At 41.3% G+C, this 17,149-nt stretch overlaps 1 long non-coding RNA gene across 1 annotated transcript; it reads left to right on the plus strand.

Annotated features, from left to right (window-relative positions):
* Positions 1-1,423: 1,423 nt before the first annotated feature.
* On the plus strand, positions 1,424-16,795 carry LOC141492030 (uncharacterized). Its single transcript, XR_012469835.1, has 3 exons — positions 1,424-1,534; positions 15,894-15,930; positions 16,666-16,795. It is a non-coding gene; the product is annotated as an uncharacterized LOC141492030 (long non-coding RNA).
* The last annotated feature ends 354 nt before the right edge of the window (positions 16,796-17,149 follow it).

Consider the following 17,149-nt stretch of genomic DNA (forward strand, 5'->3'; position numbering starts at 1 on the left):
ACAATGGGGAAAACTGAGTTTTGTGGCCTGCCCAGCCACCCAGCTCATAGGTCATCCTGACTTCAGACCCACTATTCCATTGCTTGCCTGCATGGGTGAAAGAGAAAAATATGTTAAAAGGGGGGTGATTGTTGAGAGTTCTTCACTTCCAGTTGGGGCCTGGGCATTCCATAGATGGGGGAGGGGGAAAAGATAGCCTCTGACCTGGCTGGCCATCTCCTCCCCACTTCTGCCTTTAGTGTTTCTGCTATAAGAGGACTTTCCCAGTTCTTCTGTCAGAGGAATGGTCTCCCTCTCCTATTCCTTCCCATCTCTCCTGCCTGTATTTGATGCTGCACCCAGTTGCTTGACCACCATCTCCCCCACCTGCCTCTGGAGCTAGGAACTGAGCCCTCAGCCCATCTGCGAGTAATCCAGGTCTCAAAGCTCTCCCTCTTCTCCAGGATCAAACTGCCCTCTGTGGCAAGTCAGGAGTCTCCTTCCCACCCCCAATCTCCCCACACAGAGGACTACATTTCCCAGAAGGCATCTGCATAAAAGGTGGTGGAGTGAGCACTGGGACAAGTGACTGGGCTGTCAGTGAGTCTCTCCCCTATAACCACCTCCTAGGTTGCCCCACCCAGCTCCCCCAAAGCTGCCTTCACAGAAAAAGAAAAGAGAATGCCCTGAAGGGCAGGAGGAGCCCCGGGGCCTCAGGGAACCCCCAGAGTTTCCTTTCCTGAGATGCTTTGGGGATGATGAGTGATGTTGAACTGGTCACTCTTCCCCACCTTCTCTTCCTCAGCCTCAGTTTCCTTACCTGAAAGAGAAGAAAACTGGGTCAAGTTGATTCCCAAGTGCTGCATGTCAGCCCGCTGAAAGGGATGGGGAATTGCACTTGGAGCCAGAAAGATTTGAATTCAAATCCTACCTGAGACACTTCTATTTGTGTATCCCTGGGCCAGTCTCTCAAGCTCTCTCTGCCTCTCTCTCTCTCTCTCTCTCTCTCTCTCTCTCTCTCTCTCTCTCTTTCTCTTTTTCTCGATTTCTTTATTTGTAAAATGAGAGGACTGGACTCTCTGGTTGCCCTTCAGCTCTGCTCTAAACCTGGCATCCAATCATCCCTCTTTCTAATCTCCCTGACTTCAGTTTCTGCATCTGCCCAAGTTTTGAAGGAAGGTGGATCCTTCTCAGGTTTCCCCAGGAGAAGCACTGCCCCTTCCCCCACCTCATCAGTCTTTTGGCCTCAGTTTTGTTACCCACTCTTTTTTTCTTAATTTAATTTATTTTTTTTTATATGGATAGCATGTTTCACTGTCAGTTCTTTGGTGCTGTGTTGGGTCACTGTTTGTTTTTAGTTTTTTTTTTGTTTTTGGCAAGGTAATGAATGGGCTTAAGTGGCTGACCCAAGGTCAGGCAGCCAGGCGATTATGAAGCGTCCTCACCCACTCTTGGAGGAGGCTGGACCCTCGGGATGCCGAGAGCGTGGACATGTAAAGCCCTCTCCTCTCCCAGGGCCGCCTCAGTCTCCCCGGTCTGCCCATCCAAGGATAAGGTCAGCTCCAGGAAGCCCCTGGCCCTCCCCTAGGTGGGGGAGGGGGAGGGGGATAGAGCAGGAGCGGAGTAGACTACAAGTCCAGCCGGCAGCGCGTGGCTTGTGGTGCCCGCGGCAGCAGCGGCAGCTCGGGCCATCCGGGCGGACACCGCTGACCAGCCCCAGGGCGGCTGCCCAGCTGGGCGGGGCGGAGCCGGGGCAGGTGCGGGCTGAGGGAGCGTCTCTGCCAGCCGCCTGGTCCTGCAGCCAGCGCAGGTGGTCCCCCTGGGACGGAGGCCGGGCCCGGCCCCGGGCGGCCAGGGGAGCCGGGGTGCCGGGAAGCCGCGGGGCGCGGGGGGCCGCGGCGGCTGGGTAAGGGCAGCTGGGCAGGGCCCCCGGCCCGAGCCGCGAGCCTCCCCCTCCCCGATGCTTGGAGACGCGGCCGAGGGCTCCCAGGAAGAAGTGCCCCTTTCCCCTTGTCCTGCCCCCCTCCGCACGCTGGCCAGCCCTTCTCCAAAGCGGGACCCCGGGGTGCGGCGGAGTGGGGGTCTGCTCATGCCATCTCCTAGGCCCGCCCCCTCCTGCTGCTCCCTGCCCTCGGCCACGGGCCCGGGAGCTCCCCAGGAGCAGCTGGAGCTGCCCCCCACCCCAGCACGTGGGGCTCAGCCAGCTGGGGGGCCGCCTGATCCCCCCCTCCCCTGGGTCCCATGGAGGAGGGGGAGGACGGTGGGGAGGGCCCAGCCCCGCGGGGCACCGGGGAGTGGGGCCTGGGGCCAGACCCCCCTGCGGCTGCGGGACCCCTGCGGACTGCTGCGGGTGACTACGAAGCCGCTGGGGAGGGGGAGCTCACCCTCCGCAGGGGAGCCCGGGTGCGGGCACTGTGCCAGGTCTGGGCCGTGTCCTCTGATGCGGGCTGGTGGACGGGGCAGCTGCCCAGGGGGCGCGTGGGGGTCTTCCCCAGCAACTACGCGTTGGCTCCCGAGGTGCCGGCCCCTGCCCCCACTGGCCTGCCTTTGCCCCGGGACATTCCCTTTGGGAAACTGCAGCTCAGAGAAATCATTGGCGTCAGGGCCAGGTGGCATGGTGAGGAGGTGGCCGTGACAGCTGCCAGGCTAGACCCCGAGCGGGACCGGTTGCCACGTGGAGCAGGTGGCCAGGGAGGCCCGGCTCTTTGGCGCCCTGTGCCATCCTAACATCATGGCCCTGCGAGGTGCCTGCTTGCGGTCACCCCATCTCTGCTTGGTCATGAAGTATGCTGGAGTTGGGCCGCTGAGCCACGCCCTGGCTGGCACCTGGGTGCCCCCTCATGCTGGTCACTTGGGCTGTCTAGGTGGCTCGGGGCATGGAGTCCCTACACAGTGGGGCGCCGGTGCCCATCATCCATCGGGATCTCAAGTCCATCAACAGTGAGTGGCCCCCTGTGCCCTCCCTTCCTCCTTCAGCCTTCTAGATTTTAGACTCACAGGGTGCCAAGGCTTGTTGCAATGGAATCTTTTGCAGAGAAGGAAACTAAAGGGGGTGGGGGACTTGTCATGGGGAGTGAGCAATAGGATCAGAATCTGAACCTGCTACAACCTCTATTTCTAACTCGGGTTCATGCCCCAAGGCCTGGAGCTCAGGACACTTCACTCTTCCAAGACAGGCCCAGCCCCACTGGGGAAGATTGAGACTGTGCAGTGGGGAGTGGGGAGATGGTAGGGTTGGCGGGAGACATGGACTGGGGAGGGAGGCCATTCCCAAGGGGGAGGGAGAACTCTGGATCTCCACCTGGAAGACCAGCCTGTTCAGCTGAGACCCAGAGAGTTTAAGTCACTGGCCTAAGGACCCACAGGGGAGTGACTAGTAGCTCAGGGACTTGAACCAGTGCTATATTCAGTGTTCTTCCCTGGCCTGGGATTGAGAAGGGATCAAAGGAAGAGAGGGGGGAGAGAATGAAAATCTGATCCTCTATTTCCATAGAAGGATGCTTCCTTCCTCCAACCCTCTACCCTCTCCATGAGGCCATTTCATCCCTCAGTCCCCTCTCCTCTCTGGGTCCCATCATCTCCTGTTGTCAATGGAAGGGATCAGATTTTCAGTATTTAGAGCAGGAAGAGAAACGAGTTTTGTTCTGTAGAAAGAAACTGAAGAAAGGATCTGTCCAAAATCACAGAGATATCAGTAACTTCACCTGGATTTGAACTCAAGGTCTGTAGCTCTGAAATTAGCGCTGTGGTCCCTCCCTGGAATTATGGATTCCGGGCCAGGAGGGCCTTGGGGTCCTCAAATCCCTCTCCCTTCTTTTACAGATAAGGCTAAGGGTCAAACAGTCCATAATAAATGGCTCAAGGAGGCTGTGAATCCTGGTCCCAAATACCGGGTTCTGTCCCCTGCACCAAGTTCCTTCTTAAGATACCAAGGACTGTTCAGATTTAGCACGGCCACTGCCACCTCTTGGGAATGGAAGGGCATTTTGTTTTTTTGAGGTAGAAAATGGAAGCTTCATCCTTTATCCATTTCCCCAGCAATTCCCGTGGGCTGGTGGGAAGGCAAAGATCAGCCCATTCTGGGGAATGTATGGCTTGAGGAGCCCAGAAGCCCTTGTCTTGGATTCCCACCCCCTTCCACCAAAATTCACTTTTCTGACCTATATACAGACCAGAGCAGGACAGGACCTGAGAGGGGAGCCAGTCCCACTCAGCTGAGGGAATTCAGATCCCAATAAGTAAGCTGACCTATACAAGGTCACTGAGTTTATAGTCAGTCAACATGCAGGCATGGAGAGCCTATTTTTGTGGGAGGTAGAGAGTCATCATTCTGAGAGTCAGGAAGATCCTCCTCTATTTGGCACCTGCTGGCTGGTTGGTCCAGGGTAGAATCTTTAACCTGCAGAGCATGTGGATGAGTTTCAATTTTTTAATTTTTGGTGGATTAAAAGGCTGATAGGGATTGTTTTTATTTTTGTCTCCATCTCTAGGCACTAGTACATGCTCGTCTGACACATAGTATGTGCTTAATATATGCTAATGTAATGTTTGTCCATTTTTTTTGTTTTTGTTTTTGCAAGGCAAAATGGGTTAAGTGGCTTGCCCAAGGCCACACAGCTAGGTCATTATTAAGTGTCTGAGGTCGGATTTCAACTCAGGTACTCCTGATTCCAGGGCCGGTGCTCTATCCACTGTGCCACCTAGTTGCCCACTGCCCTTTATTTTTTCAATGAGATGGTTCACATTTTCTTCTAATTTTTCATTTTTTTGTTTTGAAATAATGAGTCCTGATTTCCCGTAAATTCATCAATCTCCCTGAGTTCTATTCTTTGTCTGAAGGATTTGTTTTCCTCAGAGAATTATTTTTTATGTCTTTTTCCATTTGGCCAATTTTGCTTTTTAAACATTCTTCTCCTCAGTAACCTTTTGAACTCTTTTATCCATTTGACCAAAGCTGATTTTTAGCATGCTATTTTCTTCAGCATTTTTTTTTTTGGATTTCCTTGACTAGGCTGCTGATTTCATTTTCATGTTTTTACTGCATCTCATTTCTTTTCCCAGTTTTTCTTCTAACTCCTCATTTAATTTTCAAAGTCTTCTTTGAGCTCTGTCATAACCTGATCCCGATTTCTGTTTTTCTTAGAGTCTTTAGATGGAAGAGCTTGTGTTTCCTCATCTTCAGACTGAGTATATTGATCCTTCTTGGGATCATAGATAATGTATTTCTGAATGGTGTTCCTCTATTTTCTCTGCTTGCTCATTTTTCCCAGCCTAAGCCTGTTTTTAGGGGTGCTTCCTGAGCTTTTGTTACCCTTCATTTTTGAAGATGATCATGACATCAGGAGGTGATGCCATGACAAACACATGAATTAAATTTGAGCAGGGGTGGTGGTGCTGTGTTAGGTCACCAGCCTCACTTTCTCTTCCAGAGTGATCTGGGTCCAGTGACCAGATAGGAATCAGGATGACTGCAGATGACCCTGGATATGAGGCAAGCAAGGTTAAGTGACTTGCTCAAGTTCACCCAGCTAGCAAGAGTCAAGTATCTGAGGTTGGATTCGAACTCCTCTTGACTCTTAAGGGCAGTGCTCTATCCACTGGGCCACCTATCTGCCCCTTAATATATGCTAGTTGCTTGTTAAATAGATAGATGAGTGATGGGATGAATGATCCTAATTTAAGGAGATAGGTCAAGCACTAAAGAGCCACAATGGTAGATTAGCTAGCTAGAGGTTTTGAATGGAGTCAGGAAAACCTCTGATACTTAGTGTATCAATGCAGACAAATGACTTGACCCCTTAGAGCCCTCAGTTTCCCTCTCTGTAAAATGGAGTTAATACCTGTAGTTCATGGGACTATTGTCCCAATGTCTACAATGAGTGAATTGGCTCCATGATCTTCCAGTCCGTCCCTGCCTGTAAAAGGAAAGTTTGAATACATTCTGGGGTTCTAAGGTCAGAAGGTCCCAAGGAGCTATAGGCTACAGAATCCACCCAACTCCTGGCTCCACACCTGGTGTGCTGAACACCTCAGAGGGCAAAGGGAGAAAGAGGGTGGAAGTGATTTTCCCAGCAACTGGGACAGATGTCTTTGCAATCCAATTTGATAAATGTCCCACATATATGCCACGAAGCATTTTACAAAAGAGTTAGCAGTCTTAAAATTAGGAATGGGAACGAGTATCTGCAGAATGGGAATGGGCAGAGGATATTGTCCTCAAAGAAAGGTGCCCAAGGTGGGAACTTGCCTAGCATGGGTAGAGACAGAAAGCCCTCCAGCCTGGCAAGAACAATGGGTGAGGGCTGGAAGATAGGTGGTGTCCGTGCCCAGATTGTTGATCCTTGAAGGCTAGGCTTCAGTTTGTGGGTGGAGAGATAGTAACTGGTCCTGCTTTACTGGGGGGAGGAAGCAAGGAGAGAGAACTGTCTCATCCCCAGCTCTCTCCTCTCTTCCTCCTTCCTCCCATAGTCCTCATCTTTGATGCATTTGAGAATGGGGATCTATCAGACACTGTCCTTAAGATCACAGATTTTGGCCTGGCTCAGGAGTGGCACAAGACCACTAAGATGAGCGTGGCTGGCACCTATGCTTGGATGGGGGTCATTAGCCTTGTTACTGTTGATGTTAATAACAGGCCAAGCAGGAAGATGTTTTCTGGGGGTGGCTTGGGTCCCACAGGTCCCACAACTGGCTAGATTTTCCCCACTCAGCAGGGCAAGCCCTGGGCTGCCATCTCTAGAAAGAACGTTGGAGAACAGCCAGCCAATCCATTGGATCACAGCTGGAGAGATAGAAGGAAAAGTTTCCCCTGCCATTTTACAGATGAGGAAACTGAGGCCAAAAATAATTAAATGGCCTTCCTAGGGTCACACTGAAACAATATTCCAATCTAGTTTTTCCTAATGCCTAAGTCCAAAACCCTCTTTTCCTCTTACAGATGAGAAAATTGGAATCTGCCCCAGGCCACCACTATAATTAGCAACAAAACTGAGATAGGAAACCCCTTCAGACCAAGTGCTTTTTCACAGAAGATGTTCTTGATCAGCTGGGGAGGGAGGACAGAGAGAGGGGAAGTGAAGAGCTGAGTCTGAACCCAGGCATCTTTCCATGGAAGCGAAGACATTAGATGGCCAGAAGCCTCCAACCTCTCAACTATTCACGGTCACCATGAGCTTCCTCCTAACCAGATCTGACCACACTACTTGATGCTCCCCATTGCCTTGAGGATAAAACACAATAATTGGGCCCCAATTCCCAAATTTCACCCAAACTTCACACCCCAGTCAGACTAGATCACTCACTTTTGTAGATTTTTTTGTCCATGTGTACATTGCTCTTGTGTCCTCCTCTCTTCCTCTCGGACAGAGGTAACTTTTCAAAGCTTACCTCTTGTGCCACCCCACCCTAGAAGCCTGTACTGAAAGTATTTTCCCCTTCTTCAAATTCTAAAAATACCTTTTAAAATTCTCATTTATCAAGGTCCCACTCTATTATCTGTGTATCCCTACCCCACCCCACCCCCAGGAGAACCTAAACTTCTCAAGGGACCCCAGGACTAGTGCTCTATCCACTGCACCACCTAGTTGCTCATAATAGGGTTAAGTGTCTTGCTCAGGGTCACACACCTATTAAATATTTGAGACCAGATTTGAAGTTGGGTCCTACTGATCCAGGGATCATTTTTGTTCTTTTCTCTCCTATGCTGTACCTAATGTGATCTTAAGAAATATTGGCTCCCACTCCTAATATTATTTTCAACATAGAATCTTAAACCTTTTTATTCATTGTTACCTCTAAGCACAGAATTTCAGTAATCAGTTCCCTTAAAGCTATGTTGGAACTCCTTGGAGTTAAGGACTGTTTCTTTGCATTTCTTGGGATGTGGTATATAGTATTTTCTCCCTAGTAGATGTCTGGTTGGAATTTTATGATTTAGTTAGATAGCTGAATGGATGGAAATACTGAATACTTGAATATAAATTCAAGTGCTCAATAGTGCTATATAGTGTCTATTCATGTTTTAAAATACATCTTGGCATTTATTTTATTTGTAATCTGACCTGTGATTGTACTCAGATAGAGAGCTCTTTGATAGGAACTTCCTCTACCAATACAGATTAGTAACTGCTTTGTAATCTGTACTATTAGGGAACTGAACATGGAAAAAGGTGTTTTTGTATGATTTATCTAGAGATATTCAGGAAGTGCTTGTCAGAGATGGCACTAAACCCTTCTCAATTCTGAGACCCTCTTTATCCTTTAAAGCATATTGCATTTTATCTCTAAATTGTCTCACCTTTAGTAAAAACAAATCGAAAAATTAATATCCTAACTGGCCTGTGCTTGTAAATTCACTTTTTAAATTTTTTTTAAATTGAAATCTTTTTATTTATTAGTTGCTACCTATTAATATTCTGGATGTTGAATTTTCAAAAGCAAACAATCTTAAAGTTCACAATAGTCATTTTTCAAGACACAGTTGTAGATTGAATATAGGATCTATAATTTTATAAGTCAAAGACAATATTTTCAAAAAAAATACATGAGGGAAACCAAATATAATGATTAATAATCCACTAAGTATTTTCTTCTCTGGGATCCAGCTGCCAATCTGAAAAGTGTGTTGATAATTTGCTGAGAGAAAATCCTTTGTTCTGGCATCATTAGCTTGACTTCTTTCCCACCCCTTCCTGTTTTTCATAAATACCAGCATTGTCCCAACCTTGTGTCCCTGTTGTCAAAAGTGTGAATTTTAATAATAATTTATAAATATTATCTATGATAATTCTAGCTTTGTAATACCTATTCTTATTGGAGGATGTGAATAATAACAGCCTACATTTGTATCTTTATAACAGTATTGTGAGGGAATCCTCCACATAAATGGAATACCTTGTTTTACCAAAGAATTCATTCTAGAGAGAAATAACTCAAAGCAAAAATCTGGAAAAAAGCAGTCTCTTAACTTTTTGCACATGAAAGAATTCATAATGGAATGAGCCAATATCATGTGGTTGTGGGGAAAGCTTTAGTTTGAAATCACCAAAGAATTAAAGAATTCATACTAGAGATCTTAGGTACAGTGAAGTGAATGTCAGTGAAGGTAGGAAAGCATCAACACACAGGAATTTATCCTGGACAGTAAATCTCAAAATAGTAGAAATAAGAGAAAACCTTCAGGCATGAGTCATGCTTTATTCCTCTCCTGAGAGACCTTGGTGGAGATAAGCTCCAATAATGTGGAAAAGTCTTTGGGTGGAGAAGACATCTTAATGAATGTCAGAGAATTTACTTTGATATGAATCCCATAAGTAACATAAAAAGAGCAAGATCTTTAGCAATACTTGGACTCCTTAAAAGCATCAAAAATTTGATGAAATTGATCTAGATATGTAATTTCACTAGTGTCATAGCTCTTAATGAGAAAATCCATTCTTCTACCTTCCCCAATCTTAGCTGCAAAGTTAAATGTCTTGCCTGGAAATTAGAGAGGAAGCAAATATCAGAGACAGCTTGTCTCTGGATCCAGGGCTTCCTGATTCCATAGCTCATTATCTGCTATGTCAGGTTGCTGCTGAGTTTATATGAATTAAAGAATAACTGAAAATTTCTAAGTAAAAGATCATGAAAGTAATATCCATGTAAAAGTTTTTGGAAATCAGTATGTCATGTTGGAGATGTTAACTGTCAGGACAGAATAGTAACTTGAAGAGAAACTTAAAGATCAATTGAGTCTGGAGGTCATTCATATAAGTGTGATTTTAAGGAAGGTATTTTTAGTCTTTAGGTTTTTTAGAATTTTTTAGTTGTTTTTTTTGTAAGGCAAATGGGAGTAAGGTATTTTTAGCTTAAAGAATAGAAGACTCACATGACACCTGAAAGTTGTCATCAAACATGTGAAGGACTATTATGCAGGAAAGGGAATGCTACTTGTTAGTCTAAAATCTAGAACAATGGAAATTTCAAGCAAATAGACATAAGCTTGATGTCAGGAAAACTTTGTAACAATTAGAGTCATTTATGAATGGAGTGGGTACTTTAGGAAATGATATATTTCCCCTTGTTTCAATCAAAAGTTTGATAACTGTTTATAGGACATATTGTAATTTTATTGTTTGATCATTTTTTTCAGTCATATCTGACTCTTCATTTTTTTTGTTTTTTTTTAGGTCTTTGCAAGGCAATGGGGTTAAGTGGCTTGCCCAAGGCCACTTGGAGTAGGGAGTACCTGGATTCAGATCAGGTCTCAGACACTTGATAATTACTTACCTTTGTGGCCTTGGGCAAGCCACTTAACCCCATTTGCCTTGCAAAAAAAAAAAACCCTAAAAACAAAAAAAAACTAAAAAAAACAAATAATGAGAAGAGATTTTGATGGAATACAAGAGAACTTAAAATAGTGAAAAATTTCATAGATGACATTAAAAAAGAAATCTTCAACACTAGTTGAACTCTTTAGAAACATTAAAGATTTGATGAGATAGACATAGAGCTATGATTTCATTGATGTAGTAGCTCCCCATTTATATTTTTATTTTATTCTTATAAAGATTTTCTCAAGTTTAAAATGTATGCATATGTACCAATAGTAAATATTGTCCTTCCAGGTGACATTTTTGAATGCAACAATATTGTCTGAGATTTTTATCTAATCTTCTGTTATCTTCTCCTTTATTCCAAAACTTATGAAATGACTCCTCAGTGCTTTCTTAATTATATCACAAGTAGATTACTTCATATTTGATCTGGTTTCAGAAATCATCTTCAGTGTCATTTCTACATATTCTTCTTGGGATCTAAGGTGTTAAAATGCAGTAATGGTGACTTGATCAAATAATTATAAAATATATATTGATGTAGAAATATTGAAAAATAAGTTCCATTCTATAATGTATCTTCAGTCAATTTCATTTGTAAATATTTATTAATTCAATAGAATCATTTAGATCTAGAAGAGATCTTACAGGTCATCAAGTCAGTTATATCTTTACCCTCACTTTACGGATGAGAAAAGCAAGGCACAAAGAAGTTCATTGACTTACCCAGGACCACAGAAATAGGAAGTATTTCAAGGAGGATTTGAATTCAGATCTTTCTGAATCTATGTCCAGTATCTTAGCCCCCTGATGTCTTATTGCCTTTCTGCAACCTCAACTGAATTTCATAAATAAACTTTTCATAGTTTTGTTTCTTCCTTTCTCAGTTTTATGAGTCTTCCTCAATGTTTTACAATTGAATTTTTATTCTGCATTAGGTTGTCTTCCTTGTCTCCTAGCTTTAGTAGGAAACTTAAAAGTGTATGGTGGCTAAAGTAGTTTCTTGGCTCTTTTGACCCCATTGAGCTGCTTGTTTTTTATCAATTGATTTTGATTATTACCATTTCCCACAAAAATTTTAATACCTTTGCCTTTTTCCATTTCTGATTTGTTTCTGATACTTATTTCCATTTCTGTCTTTTAATAACCAATTTCAATTATTGTTATTTTTTCCTTTGGTACTTACCATCTAACTCTTCAGGAAGAACCTATTCAGGAGAGACATACAGCAGACAGACATAGATTCTCAATAAACCTACAAAAGTTTTTTGCAAACATGGGCTATATTTTCCAGAATACTTTCTGGAATCCCCACCTGTTCCCATCTTGTTTTTAAGCACTAAACATCAAAATAAGTTTTGACTTTTCATGACTTCGTTCTCTTCCATAGATAGAGGCATGGAGATTACAATTACCTTCATGGTGGTGGTCTTATAGATACCTAATGAACAATGCAAAATAATATGTTCAAATACCATGAAGAGCACTGGTTCTTATTACTTTGGTACACAGTGAAAGCAATTGTAACCTGTCCTTCTAAGTCATCCTTCAGTCTAAGTATAACCTTGTTTTATCTACTTGATTATTTCAGTAGCATCAAAATAAATGTTATTGATTTCATAGAATAGCATGACACTTTATCATTCATTGAATATTTAAATTGTCAATAGTTTATATTTCTAAAATGACTAAAACAATGTTTGACTCTTGCCACCATGTTCATTTTTTAGAGGAGGGATGCCATTTTTTCTTTATTTCATGGGTTAGCCTTCATGGGTTAGACCACTGTCAGTGGTCAAGGTATTTGACAGGGGATCCCTATGTACTTAACTCAGTTTGTCATTCATTAATTGAACAAGAATTTATTAAGCACCCACTCTTTAGCCGGCATTGTACTTACTCTGGAGGGGGGGGGAGGATAAAACAGTCCCTACTCTGAAGAGCTTACATTCCATTGTGGGGTAAAAAGAAAGCAAACACAGAAACCTATATAAATCTAAGGAACAAACAAAATGATTACAAAGGCATACAAAGTAATTTGGTTATATATACAATTTATATATACTTGAGCCTTCAAAGAAAATTGGGGATTCTGAAAGACCTAGGGAAGCTAGCATTATCTCTCTGGCATGGGAGAATGCCATTGTAAGTTCCTGGAGACAGGAGATGGAAAGTCTTTATAAGGAACATCAGGTAGTCTAATTTGCTTGGAACTTAAAGAAGTAATATACAATAAGCCAGAAAAGGTATACTGAAGCCAGATGCCCAAGAGCAGTTTTTTCCCCCTAGAATACACGAAACTTTTCACTTGTGGTAGAAATTACTAGATTGTATATTTCATGGGCATAAGCTTTCAAGACCACAGGGTCAGCTCCTTCTCACAGTGAGAGCTCAGAGAAATATTTCTCTGTTAACAGGTTGGAAAAACCGGTCACTGTCATGAACATACATCCAGAAAACAACTCCTTCTAGCTCTCAATGAATATCTTTGACCCCTTGTAGCCCTCAGTTCTTGTCTTTGAAAGTCTTCCTGACTTCCCTCAATATTAGACAGATCTATATCCTCCTCTTACCTGTGGTATTATGAAGGCCTTCTCAACCACTTCTACTACCCACTACTAACTATAACTCAGACTTATACCATTCTCTGACACCAAAATAAAGGCATTCTTATTGCCATGTCCACAGAAGGGCCAAGGTCACTATCCTAGAGCTTGTAGCTGAAAATGCTTAGCAAAGGGATATTTAATTCTTCTATATTGTGAAGTTTTTTGTGTAATGTGACCACATTCAACAAATTCAATAGCTACTTGGAGCATTTCTAGCAGACCCATTTTCCACAGCACAATATTGCAACAATTTTCACAAACTGCATGTGGGGAACATCAAAAATGTCTTCAGGGGCGACTAGGTGGTTCAATGGATCGAGCACTGGCTCTGGCGTCAGGAGTACCTGAATTCAAATCTGACCTCAGACACTTAATAATAACCTAGCTGTGTGGCCTTGGGCAAGCCACTTAACTCTATTTGTCTTGGAAAAAAACTTAACTCTCTCTCTCTCTCTCTTTCTCTCTCTCTCTCTCTCTCTCTCTCTCTCTCTTCATATATATATACATATATGTATATGTGTGTATATATATAAATATATATATATATATATATATTTAATAGACTTTTTAAACATCCCTTTGGATAGATTAGAATCCTTAAAAAAACTCAGTTCAGCAAATGGAGTATCCATTACAAGATCTTCCTTGGACTGTTCATTAACTGAGGAAGATAGAAAGATGGTGAAACTGTACAAAGTCTATATTGGGGAGAGTTTCAAAGTTTTTAAGAGAAGATGAAATGGGTAAAAATATGACACAAATTAGGATATGGAATAAGAAAAGAAAAGTTCAAAGGGAGGGCTAAGTTTGTCTGAAAGATCAGGGGTAGTTGCTTGGAGAAGGTAGCATTTAATCTGGTCCTTGGAAAAAATCCAGATGATTTTTACCTGGTGAAAGTATGATGTAGTAGGAAGAGTATCTGACTGTATTGGAGCAGAGAGGCTAACAATACTGGTCTTGGTGCTAGTTCAGTCTCACCTTGGAAAGGCACCCTGACTCTGGGATTCTGGTGAAGTCACTGACCTTCGATCTGCCTCAGTTTCTTTTTTAAAATGAGATGACTCTATGAGGCAGCTGGGTTGCTCAGTAGATAGTGCACCAGCCCTGGAGTCAGGAGGACTTGAGTTCAAATGTGGCCTTAGACACTTAATAATTACCTAGATTACCTAGCTGTGTGGTCTTGGGCAAGTCACTTAACCCCATTGCCTTGCAAAAACCTAAAAAAAAAGTCTTCAGCCTATTCTCATACCAACTCTCATTATGAAGCTCTCTGTATAGGACTTTGAGTTCAGAAGTAGGGATATACACACAAGGCTAAGCAGAACCCAAAGTGCATGTGACAAACTATACCACCTTTAACCTTGATCCCTTCATCTCTTTAGTACTGATCTGTCATAACTTGATCACATATTGCTTATTGAAGATGAAGGATTGGAAACAGGATCATGTAAACTTTAATTTTTAAAAAAATGTGGAACAGTCTCCCCACCTTCTATTTATGTTTTTTTGATGTAAGACCTGGTAAGATTCATCTACTTAACTCTGCCAGGAGATGATTCGATATAGGACTATACATATTGGTTCTTTCTTTCCTAAAAACTGAAACATGGGAGCTCAAATGGCCTTTGAAGATGTAGGTCAGTCCAGATGAATAGATGTGTTTGGGAGGTAACAAAATATTAATCTTCCAGGTTTGAAAGTATCTGGAAGCATATTCCTAAAGTATATGAAAAAATTAACCAAACCAGTTAAGGGCATTCCCTGATGGTGAAAACAGATCAAAATTGGGTCTCTGTCATTGATTACTGTGTAACCTTGGATTCATATCTTGATTTTAACTACAATTATCCTTCAAACTCTCCCCATCACAGTTTTGATATTTTGCAGGTCAGTATTAGAAATTAAATGGGAATGTGTGTGGGGGGGAAGGAGTTTTGCAGATGTTATAGAAGACATATGGATGCCAGCCAATGACACAGAACCTATGATTACTTAACCTAAATTTTGCAATAAGATGTAGTCCATAAAAGAAAAAAAAAGAAAAAATTAAGACTTTTTCTCTGTTACGAAGGCAAAATATTTTACAAGAAATTTTTAGATCATGGGAGTGCTGCCCTCCTAACCCCTGCATTGGGGCAGAGATAACTGTATTTTGTTATATTTAGTCTCTTTAAATTATGCATAATACATAGATAGATAGAGACCTGTCTATAGACAGATAAATATAGATACATTTATTGTTTTCCTATTAGAATATGAACTTGTCAGACACAAGCATTTATTAAGTACTTAGCTTACAATTAAGTATTTAGCTTACTTAAGTACTAGATACTGCTCAAATAGGAATCATTTCAGTAGTTTGGCTTTTTTTTTTTTAACATCCTCTAGTTCCTAACATGGTTCCTCTAGTTTAGGCATTCATAAATTATGGATTGATTGTTTTACCATGACCTCAGTGTTCTCATCTGTAAAACAAGATTAAAACTAGCTGACCTGTAAAGTTACCTTATAGATCTATTACAATATACTGGTGCTGGCTAAATTTGTTACTGCATTCTTTTGGGATGTAGGTATAATAATGCATTTATAAGAAATAATCATTTCATATCTATTTTTGTAGTTAATTTGTAATCATTATAGTGGTCTCTTCAAGTGCTAAGGATATTTTATATTTTGAAATGATCTTTAGAAGACCCTATGTGGTGATGATCGTATACTAAATTTGCTTAAAGAAAAATATATTCAGAATCTGAGACATGAATGCCATGTTAACAAAATTCAAGTTTCTTTGCATATAATCAATTGTGATAAACTGATGATTCTGATAATAGACTAATGAACTAAGCTAGTATCTAAATTTATTAATAATTTATTAATAATTTCTTTGTTTACAACAGTTTAAAACATTTTTTGAGTTCTGTGTATTATCTTAAGTTCATTATTCCTCATTCACTTTGTTGTTCTGAATATTATTTCAATGTTATTTCAGTTGCAGCAGGAGTTAGAAGAAAGTATAGTCAAGGCAGGTATGTCCAAATTATTTATAAATAAAATATGCTTAGTTTGATGTTACAATTAATTTTTATATGCAGGAAAAACTCACACAAATGTCACTCATCATTATTATCCTTAAGATATTGGTTGATTTTAGAGCAGTTCATCAAGTTACTCCTATAATATTTCTATTTGTTCTCGAATAGAAGTATATAAGCTGCAATTATAATTTTGTTCATACTAGTCAGTTTACACTCTTATGTCCTTTATTGTGTTTGTCTGTTTGAAGAAAGTGTGAATCACACTTTCATTTAGTTCATTACTTCTTTTATTTTTTGTTAAATTTATAACTAAATTGTTGAAATATTGTTCTTGCAGTACTATTGATTACTAGACAAAATTGTAATTTAAGACTCTGGTTTGGGAAAAGTGGAATTGGTTTTGATTTGAGCTTCAAAACAAACCTGCATGGTATGTGACTTTAAGGAAAGCTTGAATTTAAGTCCTCCTTTTGATACATAGTTCATATAAGACCATGGATAAGTCATTTAACTTCAGTTATCAAGAAACTCTAAGACTAAGTTGGACCTGTGACCATTGTTATGATTCTCATACCCATAATTTAACATGATGAATTATGAATACCTGGGGGGAAAACACACACACACACACACACACACACACACATACACACAAACACACAATGTAAATTGTTTTTTCCATCTATTTTCCCCAGTTAATGTCAGATTTAAATCTATGTCTTGTAGGGCTTCTCCATTAGGATCACCTGAGGAATCTGCAAGTTTACCAAATCTGAAGCAGGATCCAGTTTCCAGAGCAACTCAGAAATACATAGACATTTTAAAGAAAAAGTACTTGATTTAAAAGGAAGAAATATTGTACATCTATCAAATAAAATGAATATTTGGCTTTCCATTAAATATATAAATGTGAAAAATCTAATGTATTAGAAAATGTGTTTTGTCATAAGTTTTAATATGTAGTATGCTTGCATTTAAAAATACATTTGCATAATTCTTTATTAAAAACTTTGTTTCTTTATTTTTGAAAAACTGGTCCCAAATTAGTAGTTGTTGTAGGTAGTGTAGAAACCATTAAATTGTTTATAATACTTGTGCTATCTATCTATCTTTAAATGTTGTACTCTGTTTTCTATATATCATTTTATGTTGGCCTAAGCATTTAGCAAATTTAGGTAAAATTATTTGGATATATTAATGTTGTATCTAC

This window comes from Macrotis lagotis, chromosome 6 (assembly GCF_037893015.1).
Source record: "Macrotis lagotis isolate mMagLag1 chromosome 6, bilby.v1.9.chrom.fasta, whole genome shotgun sequence".
Taxonomy (NCBI): Eukaryota; Metazoa; Chordata; class Mammalia; order Peramelemorphia; family Peramelidae; genus Macrotis; species Macrotis lagotis.